This window comes from Melopsittacus undulatus, chromosome 8 (genome assembly GCF_012275295.1).
Source record: "Melopsittacus undulatus isolate bMelUnd1 chromosome 8, bMelUnd1.mat.Z, whole genome shotgun sequence".
NCBI classification, from domain to species: Eukaryota; Metazoa; Chordata; class Aves; order Psittaciformes; family Psittaculidae; genus Melopsittacus; species Melopsittacus undulatus.
The window spans coordinates 33,545,967-33,555,912 of NC_047534.1; positions in this window are offsets into that span (position 1 = coordinate 33,545,967).

Sequence of the window (9,946 nt, forward strand, 5' to 3'; positions counted from 1 at the left end):
AAGAAGCCTACTTCTTTAGATCAGAAGTGTCTCTTATAGCCGTATAGTGACTGGAGAGAAACAGAGTAGAGAGGTAGGAAGCCATCGTTAACTGCAATGATCCTGGTGAAGTTATAGTGACCTGCTGATGGCCACACTGCCTGCACAATGAATCCTAGGAAAGTCCACAGCACGTACTGCCACTGGTGAAGGCCATGCAGAAAGTGTCACAAACAGAAAGATCCTGTGGTGGGCTGGTTTTATTTGCACTGGATTTTGGAAAGCAGACAACCTTGGCCTGACTTAAACATCAACATCAGTTCATCTTGCATGTTCTTTACCAAAACCTCTGTGGCTAAGAACTGCTGAGAGTCTTCAATAAAACAAAAACGGATCCAACTGACTAAAACATGAAGCATTTCCAACTCAACCTTTCTTTCCCTCAAAGAAATGAGGAGCCTGCCCTCTATTTATGTGAGTTGGAACAAGGTATCCGAGAGGCAAGTCATGACTTCAAGATAGAGTAACTGTTGCAGACTGTCCAAATCCCTTTTAAATGGCTTTGTCTTTCACTGTATAAGCCTTTTAAAGCTTCTACAATGTGAATATCTGCTCTACGTTTTTAAAAAATAATGTATATGTGCAGCATACAATAGTTAAGAATATGCAATGCCAAAACCAAATGTGTTCTGCACAACATTTTGACTTAGCAATGGATGGAATAAATAATGCCTGGTGGCAAAAGGAAAATCTATGGATTCAGCCCATACAGATGGACCCTGCATTTGCATGATGCCTCAAGGACATTTGTGAGCTTCTGCATGAGTGCAGATGTCTTCCCCAATCCTCTTGCAAGATCAGATTGTGTCAATGGCTGTACTCCAAATAATGTCACTGTTAACATCTCCAAACAATCACAGACACAGCTACAAGAATAAAGCGGGTCAAAAATCGCTTCTAAGCTTATGGTACAGCTGCCTTACTCCTCTCTGATTTCCTAAACCCCAGAGCACAGTGAGAACACAAAAACACCTTGCTGGTAGAAAAAAAGAGTGCCATAAGCAGACATTATTTGGGTACAGGAGATGAATGCTGGAGTTAGAAATGTTAAGCCTACACCTTTGTTGAATGGCAAAGTGAGAGCTCATTCCACTATCTCTCAAAACAAAGCCGTGTGAATGTATCAGGATGACTTCTTTGACTGCTTACTTTGCATTAAACACATTTATTCTTGTATACCAGTACTAACGATTTAATAATGCATTAACATCTTAACTCTGCTGACCAGCCACATCATTAGTAACTCATTCTTACAATAAATAACATGGCAAATCACACCACTATCATGCACCACTTCCTGGTGGGTTTTGCAGTTCTTTTAGTGCAGGAAACAACATATTTCAATACGGTATCTAAATGATTCCATGACTTTGTGTTGACTGCGCAAGAAACCAGTTTTCTAAACAGTATGTTATGGATTCAAACCCACTAGGTGGAAGTGGGAAGGAGGATGCAGTTGGAGAGGCAGGAAAAGCTATGCCTGTATTACTAGAATGCTCCCACTAAACAGCAACATCTTGAACCAGTATACCAAGTAGGGCAGACCAGTTTTAATCACGACAGCCTGCAATTCAGCGTGAGACTCCTTACTAAGTCCTTTATGTCACACTGCTGATTTGCTAGGGGCTTAAGATAGCTGACAGCAGGCTGTACTCTTCCTTTCCAGCATCAGGACAGATGGCCCAGGTTCACTCCAGCAACAGAGTTTAGCTGATATGAAAAAAAAAACACCGAGAAGCATTCTTACCACAGTGATGAGACACAGTCAAGCCCTGGAAAGGGAACCTGCCTCCTGAAGGATGGAAAGCATTGTTCTGCCATAGTAAATAGCACCAGCTGGGCTCTCGGATGTCTTCCTGTGGGTAGACTGCTGGAGACAACCCACACTCTAAACATGCTTTGCAATAATTTACCCCAGCTGCAAGTAAATGTTTAAATTTTCAACAGCTACTAAATTGTGATATTTTTTAGACTCGAATATGAGAGGGAATAAAACAGATCAATCTGCTTCATCACTGGAAGAAGGAAGAGGAGGAGATTGCAAGCATCTCTGGCACAGTGCACAGCCCAGGAGCTCAAGTCCCGGGAGCTGGGTGGCCTCAAGTGACTCTCACAGGATTTAGAGTGAATTTAACAGCTCAGCTGTGACTTGCAGACCTACATCTCCTGGTCTCCTCAGAGGTCAGACCCTGGCACTCCTTCCTGCAGGCCCTAAAAGTAGCATTAAAAGCCCATTGTTTCCCCAGTATAAATGTCTTCTTCCCACAGACACATCCTTGCAGAAACTGGTGCTAAGTGTCAACTTTCAGGGATACATGGCTGTTAAAATGAAACAGAGAACTTCACATAATAACTACATAAAAGTGGTATACAGATAAAGTGCAAGAGAATAGCAGATAAAATTAATTATTTGCTTGCCAAATACTTTTTCCTCCTCTTTCTGGGACCAATGCTTTAGTGCATTGCCTCTTCTGTTCTGACAGCACTTCTTGGAAGAAGCTAACAACTGTCCTCTAATTTATTGTAAGATCCCTTTGAGTACCCTCCGCCTGGTTTCCAAGAGTTGGTCCTAGCTGTCACAATTTCTGTTTTCCAGAAAAGTTTAGCCATGGAGTCATGGAACAAATCTTTTGCCAGAGCAGGAAGTCTCAATACCCTGCTTTAATCATTACACACTTGATCCATCTTCACATCCATGCTTGCCTGATTTCAAGCACATAAATCAAACTTTTGACAAGGCAACACACAAGATGTACGAGACAATTCCACATTTTAACCCTAAATCAAAACAGCAAAGCAAAGCTGTTTGCTTGTTAAGACCCTTATTCTATATAACACTGGACCAAGGACCCAGACCTTAACTCTCTGTTCTCAGGAAATACATTCGGGGTTAAACAAGAAAACACTTGAGCTAAACATGGTGGTAGTGGGTACTTAAAGCAAAGTCCAGGACTACTGCCTTGATTAGGATACCTGAAGTTTTGGGTTGGCTTTAAATATGGATGTGGTATAACAAGCTAATGATCCAGTTAAAGAGGAAAACAATATGAGTAGAACGATACAGACAATAAACACATTAAACATAGTTGAAATAAAAAGTTAAAAATAAAAGCAATGGTAACAGAAGTATTGCAATCAATACGTATTAATTCCTGGGGGGGGAGGAAATCACTATCCATAGCAGCAAAACTCCAGAGCTAAGTAACAAGCAGGCCCTGAGAAATCCAAAGGAAGCAAGAACAGAGGTAAAACCTTTTAACAGATGTGCCAGGAAGTTCTCCGATAGCTGAACTGCACAAGAAGTCTCAAAACATCTCCCAAATGGCAGTGTCTGTATCACATAGACATCCCTCAGAGCAATGCTAGCAAAGACTCTTACCCAAGGCCATCCCTCAGAGCAGTGCTAGCAAAGACTCTTACCCGAGGCCTCTTCTCTAACATTGGAGAAAGCTTTTTAAGCCTTGCGTGGAAAGTGATTAAAAATAGCCCAGTCAAAATGGATGCAACCCAACCACAAGTCAAACAAGCTGAAATGCAAATGTGGTGGTGGCTGGATTGTGTGTTTTGTATTGGTGTAGGAACTTTTTGTGTGTTTTGTTTGGTTTTAGATCACTGCATATCCCACACTGCCTGAAAAATAAAGACTTTTGAAGGGTGTATGACCGTAGTACATGGCATTACATCAGCATGGAGGAGGTAGAGCTGGCAGCTGACAAGCTGTCATGAACAGCAGACTTGCATTTCTAACACCAAGCAAATAGCCAACATAGGAAAATGTAGTAACTCCAGAAAGTTTGTTCTGCAGGCCTGTCTCCAATGACTGAAACACCAAGAATTACCTCAGTACAAAGTAGTATAGAAAGAAACTATAGCTGGCAGGACAAGAAAAAATAAGCTCCACCCAGGCACAGATATGCATTTTCACTTGCCCATGGGCAGGTAAATAAATGTTAATACTAGAAAGGATGCATATTAATACTGGTAAGTTTTTCTCCCATCTTCAGACAGTAATTCAGAGAAAGATCTTAATATATAAGCCATGCAAAGGCTTATGCAATTCCTAACTATAACTTCCTAAAAACAGCAAGCAGATGATGTGGCAGAATTTGGTAATCAAACATCTTTGCTCCTGTAAACTCTGCAGGAACATTCAACTACAATGTTACACCAACTCAACAAAATCAAACGGTGGTGATGATTAGCAGGGAAGCATTTTGGACACAGATGGACTTGCTCATTAAACTTGGCAAGTCGAGAAGCTCATTCAAATCTACCTTACAATACCAGATTAGAATCAGCAAAAAGCTTAGGGAAAGTTGAGTTTCTTGCAGGAACCTTAGTCAGCTTCTGTACTAAGGCCTATCGTACTTTGTGTGCAGATGTCAGAAAGTTTCAGACAACATCCTGAAGCACAGACAAGAAAAACTGTTCTTGGAAACATGCTATCACATTAAGATAAACCAGGCTTTGAATCAGCTACTTGAAAAAGGTACACTCTGCCTTAACACCAACAAGCTGACAAACGTGTTTAACGTGTTAGATCACACAGGCAAACACACCCATACCCACAAGCACCTCTAGCCTGAATTTAGCTGCTAAGCAGGAAGCTCAGTTTCTAAGAGGAGGATGCTGCAAGAGACGCTTCTCTCTTACCACCTGAGAACGCTTCTTGAGTCACAACATGCAAATGAATGGCTTGCCACAGAAAAGCTTATGACAATGGGGCCTGTGCTGCAGACCCCAGTCAGCTAGATAAGTATTTTCACACTTGTGGTCCAATATGCTTCTCCAGGATCATCTGGGCAAACAACACAGCCTATGATACAGCCTGCTGCTGCATCCAGTTGTGTGGAGCTCTGACAGGTACAGTTGTACTGCTGTAGGGTCATTCTGTTACCCACAGCTTGTCACTACAAAGTCACGTCCACCCTTTTCAAGAGAGCAAAACTAGGCTGATGTGCATGGTGTGCTGTCTCTAGTTTTCTAAGCATTAAATGAAAGTTGTTCCTGAAACAAAATGGTAGTTGTGTTAAATGGTAACTTAGAATTTTACTTTAAAGATGCCTTATACTAATTTTAAGTTACCATGGTTACATCTTTTACAATAAATATCATCATGAACAGGGAAGGATAAGAAACAATTACATCCTTGATATTACTTATTTCTTTTTTAGATGACAAGGTGAAGTTGGGTTTTTTTTTTAGGTGCTGACACAAGAGTGTCAGCATCATATAACTGGTAGTATGATTACTGCTGTATTAACAGTAATGTTTGCATGCAGCTGAATGTCTAATATACACATCAGTGAGACAAAAAACTTCTGCCTGCTCTCACTGAATGTAATGTACCTTCCAATCTTGTCACAATTAGCTTTGAACCCAGTGTTACAGAAACCTCTACCTGTACCCCAGCAGGGGGTTTAAGACAAGTCTATTCATCATCATGTTTTATCTGTGAAAATATAAAATACATGTACAGAAACATCTGCAAAGTCATGTAGAGAAGAATTAAATGGTTTTGTATACATTTAACTTATTTTTATTAAATGAGGAAATAGTCTTTGAAGGTCATTTCTTTGGTCTTAAAATTCAAACCCAAGCCACCTGGTTTTCATTTCCTGGCCTATTCCTTCTGTCTCAGCTGCATACTGTGCGAAAAACAAAGGCTCCATTCTTTAATTGTGAATATCAGACGCCTTTAACCTTCATTCTGCTGCTCGTGCCTCGGAATGTGAAAAAGCTAATATACAATATCCTCTTTTATTAGCTAAAATAATAAATGGTCAGTTCCATCGCTTTTATCAGCTGGGCTTAAGATCTGCAGATCCTTGGAGACTTAGACTTCAACAAAGACAAAAACATAATGGCTTTCAAAACAAAAATCACTGTATCTGAACACAGTTCTGTTCTACTGTTCAGGATGACAGGCAGGGATTGAAGGTCACTATTTCTAATGTTACCTAGGAAAAGGCTGGAAATAAGTCACCTTAGACCCCTGTCACCCTACCATGGCTCAGCCCAGCCCAGCCCAGCCCAGCCCACTCCAGTTAGCCTATTCAAAGACTTGTGGTCATGTATGGTTTTAACATTAAAAACGAGTACGTCAGGACCGATCAAAACTAGCATTCTTCAGTGAGAAACACAAGCCAACAGAGGAAACAGGGCAGGAGGGGCAATTTATACAGCTCACTGAATCAGTTTATTAGCTAGCTCAGTGAAGATGATTGCTAATAAAGCAAAGATAAATTCATCTATCTGTGGAAAGGAACACTTAGATATTATGGTGGCCAAACAGTCTCCTCTAATAAAGATCGCTGTCAAGAGGGGACACAGTAATTGACTTGAGACTCATCAGATAGTCTTGGGATAAACAGATCAAGTCCCTTCTTTCACTCTCCCACTTAATCACAATTCATCAAATAGTTGTTGCTGTTTTGACTGAACATAAAGCAACTTAAAACTTCCAGAGCATTTGTTCTGGGGCTTGCATTACAGGTGAGTGCACATAACTGGATAAAGAAAAGGCACTCCTCACCCAGTGGTGTGCTGGATGTCCTAACCAGGATTCTGGGAGGCCTTGGAAAGCCCCACCACAGTTTCAAGGAGCACAGCTGGGAGGGGAGCACAGGGACGGCTGAAGTTTAAACTGCAGAGGCCAGAGGGAAAGCCAACACTGCAGGCCAGGGCCAGCAGAAGTCCACTCCAGCTACTACTGGTGAGACTCAAGTCCCTCCAGCATGCAGCATCACACTGATTTATACCCTGAATCAGAGTCACATTTACTTCTCCCTTTTTAATCAACTGGCAAAGAGCAAGATTCTGCAGTTTGTTCACAGATGTACATTAAGTACAGGCAATAACTTCATTCATACATCAACACTTCCCACATCTAGTGAAGAACCACATATCTGAAAGCTGTTTTCCATCCCACCCCAGTCTATTAGTAACAAGGGTATCCACTACAGCAGCTTAAATAGAGGAAAAATGTTGCTTAGATTGGAGAAAAGCATAAAGGAGAACAACCAGTGTGATGCGATGCGATGCAATGCTGTCTGAAACTTGATTTCACAACAGTCATTGCACCAAAAGATTTAAGAAAGTGGCCTTGAAAGTCAAAGTTGTAGAAAGTAACAGAAAAAAAACCCTGTATCATGTAATCTCTGGGAATCATATGGATGCAAAATTGGTAAGGAAAACACTTTGGTTTGGTTTGTCTGTCAAGCAAGCCAATGAACAGAATGTATGCCACAGTGATAGCAAACATTCTTAAGGTTTCCTAGCCCTAGACCATCCTAGTTTTGACAATCATGCCAAGCTCCAACCTTTCTTAACATGTTAGAAGCTACTTTATAATGAACCCTTTTTCAGAGAGCAGAATTCCTTCAGTGAGCAGAATAAACTGCTGGAAGTCTGTTCTGCTAGTTTTTAGGGACTCTTTAATGCAATCTTACTTCAAAATCATCACATCTATACTTTGCTGTGTAATTCTTCAAGATTCTGTCGAAGACCTTATGCTGGGCATCAAATTTCTTGTGAAAAAAATACCACTCATTAAGTAACCTCAGGGTCTTATGTCTGTAATGACAACTGTCAAGGCAAGTCAGGGTTATTTGCAAGCCCTTACTTACTAACTTGAATTCCTCAACTCACGCAGGAGCTCAGGCTTGAGGTTCTGCTGTGCTTTGTAATAAGTTTTCCAGCATTCCCTCTGGAGGTTCACACAAAACAGCATCACAGAAAATCCGGCATTTCAGTAACCTTCTGACATCCCATTTCCTTGTCTTGACAGGAACACCTTGACAAGCTCCATCTGACTCCTACAATGACTCTATCATAGGATCAAGAAATTGAATGTAAAAAGCCACTGAACAGGCTCCATCTCTGCTTTATGTGGTAGAGGAACAGCCAGTGTAGTGAAGGGTGGGCAAGGAAGACCAGTATCAGCTTTGACAGCATAGATAGATATGCACACTGCACTCCTTAGTATATCCCAGAACAATTAGTATGAGTTGGGCAGATGTATTCTTCAAGCCCCCTGTACCTGGCATGCTCCAGCCTGAGCAGCAGGAGCAGAGTGAGAATTTTCCAGCAGTGACTGATTGTCATGCATCCAGAAACAGATGCAGTTGCAAGTGCAACAAACACTGCCACCACAGTTGCTATGCCAAGACATGCAGGAGCGGAGTCTGATAAAGAGATGTGTACAGGTTTCAATGCAGGGAATGAGGGGGAAGATTAAATTAGATTCTATGGAAAAATAAGGTTAGCAAAGTGGGTACAACTTAATCAGAAGAGTAGGAGTGAAGGAGGTGTATGTCTGTGAAATTGTATCACAAGAGACAGAGGTATAGAAGCAAAAGAATCCAGCTTCAAGTGAACATAAAATTGAGGAAACACTAGATCATATTTTGCTGCTCTCACAGCAGCTCAGATAAAACACACAAAAAAAATTTCCCAAACTTTTAAGAGCAGCATACCTCAGGGATAACTGCTAGCCTTGGCTAATTTGAGCTCCATCAGCTCAAGCTGTAAAATCAGCATACTTTGATGGAGAAGTTCAGACTGTAAGGAAATATATGCATATACAGCTGTTGGGTTGTATATATTTACATTGTCTTTCCATTAAAAAGGACAAACCAAAAAAATCAGTTACAACCAGGAATCACATGGAGTTGGAAAATTAAATGCTCTAAACTATGAAAAGCCCAAGACAGTACTGCTTACTGCAGTATGGCTTAACACACTCTTAATTAACGTTTTCTCGAAATGCATCATTATAATCGATTTAAAATATAGATACAAAAAAACACATACCTTTTTCCCCTGTAGATCCTTTCACCTCATTCTGCATACTGGATGAGCCTGTTCAGAAGAACTGTACGGTCAGTGATGGTTTCGTCCATAGTTTCTTCTGCAATTCACTGATAAAGGTAGGAGCTGTATGTAAATCCAGGAGGGGGTGCGTATGTGAAGATGGGAAGGAACACTTGGTTCCCTTTACAAAGAAACCTAAATAAGAAAGTTGAAAGACTCTCTGGACACCTGGATTTACTAAACACCACACAGTAATTCTGTTGCAAGGTAAAGTTCTCAATTGCATGTCACCCATTTTATAAACAAGCAGCAAAACAGCAAATTTTTTGTTCACTTAGCCTAGTCTCTTTTTCTATATTAATGGCACAATTAATTACTCATTAATGTAATTTAAATAGCAGTGACCCAATCTTTCCATTCATTTACACACTTAAAAACTTTGTTGTCCAGAATCAGAAAACTGCAGGTGAGCACCAGCCATAACCTCAGTGTAAAACTTCCCTGTTCATTAATGATTTTATAATGTATTGGAAAAGACATGTCTACAGATGGATGTCATACTAGTCTACCTAGTTACTTTACTTCCTTGCCCAGAACTTTTTGCCCCTGGGCAGAACAAAAATGGAAGTCAGTATTCTTAAATACTCTCCCCTTAATCTGCACATGCCAAATAAAACTTGCTATGGTTGCTACATAACATAGGTAAATTCTTTAAGAGCTGCTGTAGGCTCTAGAAAGTCACATCAGTCAATGACCCAGACATGGCCATTTTAGGCAAGAGTTCCACAAATCCACAGAAGCCTTAGGAAAAGAAGGCCTGCTGATGAGACTGCATGAGGAATTGTGCTTCAGTACTGCTGTCTCAAACCTGATTGCATACAAGATACTTGGGATAGCAAAAAAAACACCAAAGATGAACAAGACAGTTTTATGTACAATTCCATTTCAAACTTGTCTCCTTCCTTTTCCCTTTCTCAGAAAGGAAAAAAAATGGTTTGTATTTTCCTCAAAAGGACTTTTGAAAACACTTTTGAGAATTAAAGTGAGGAGCTTGAAAGAGACAAAACTGAGAAAAAGCTGAAACTGCTCTCCT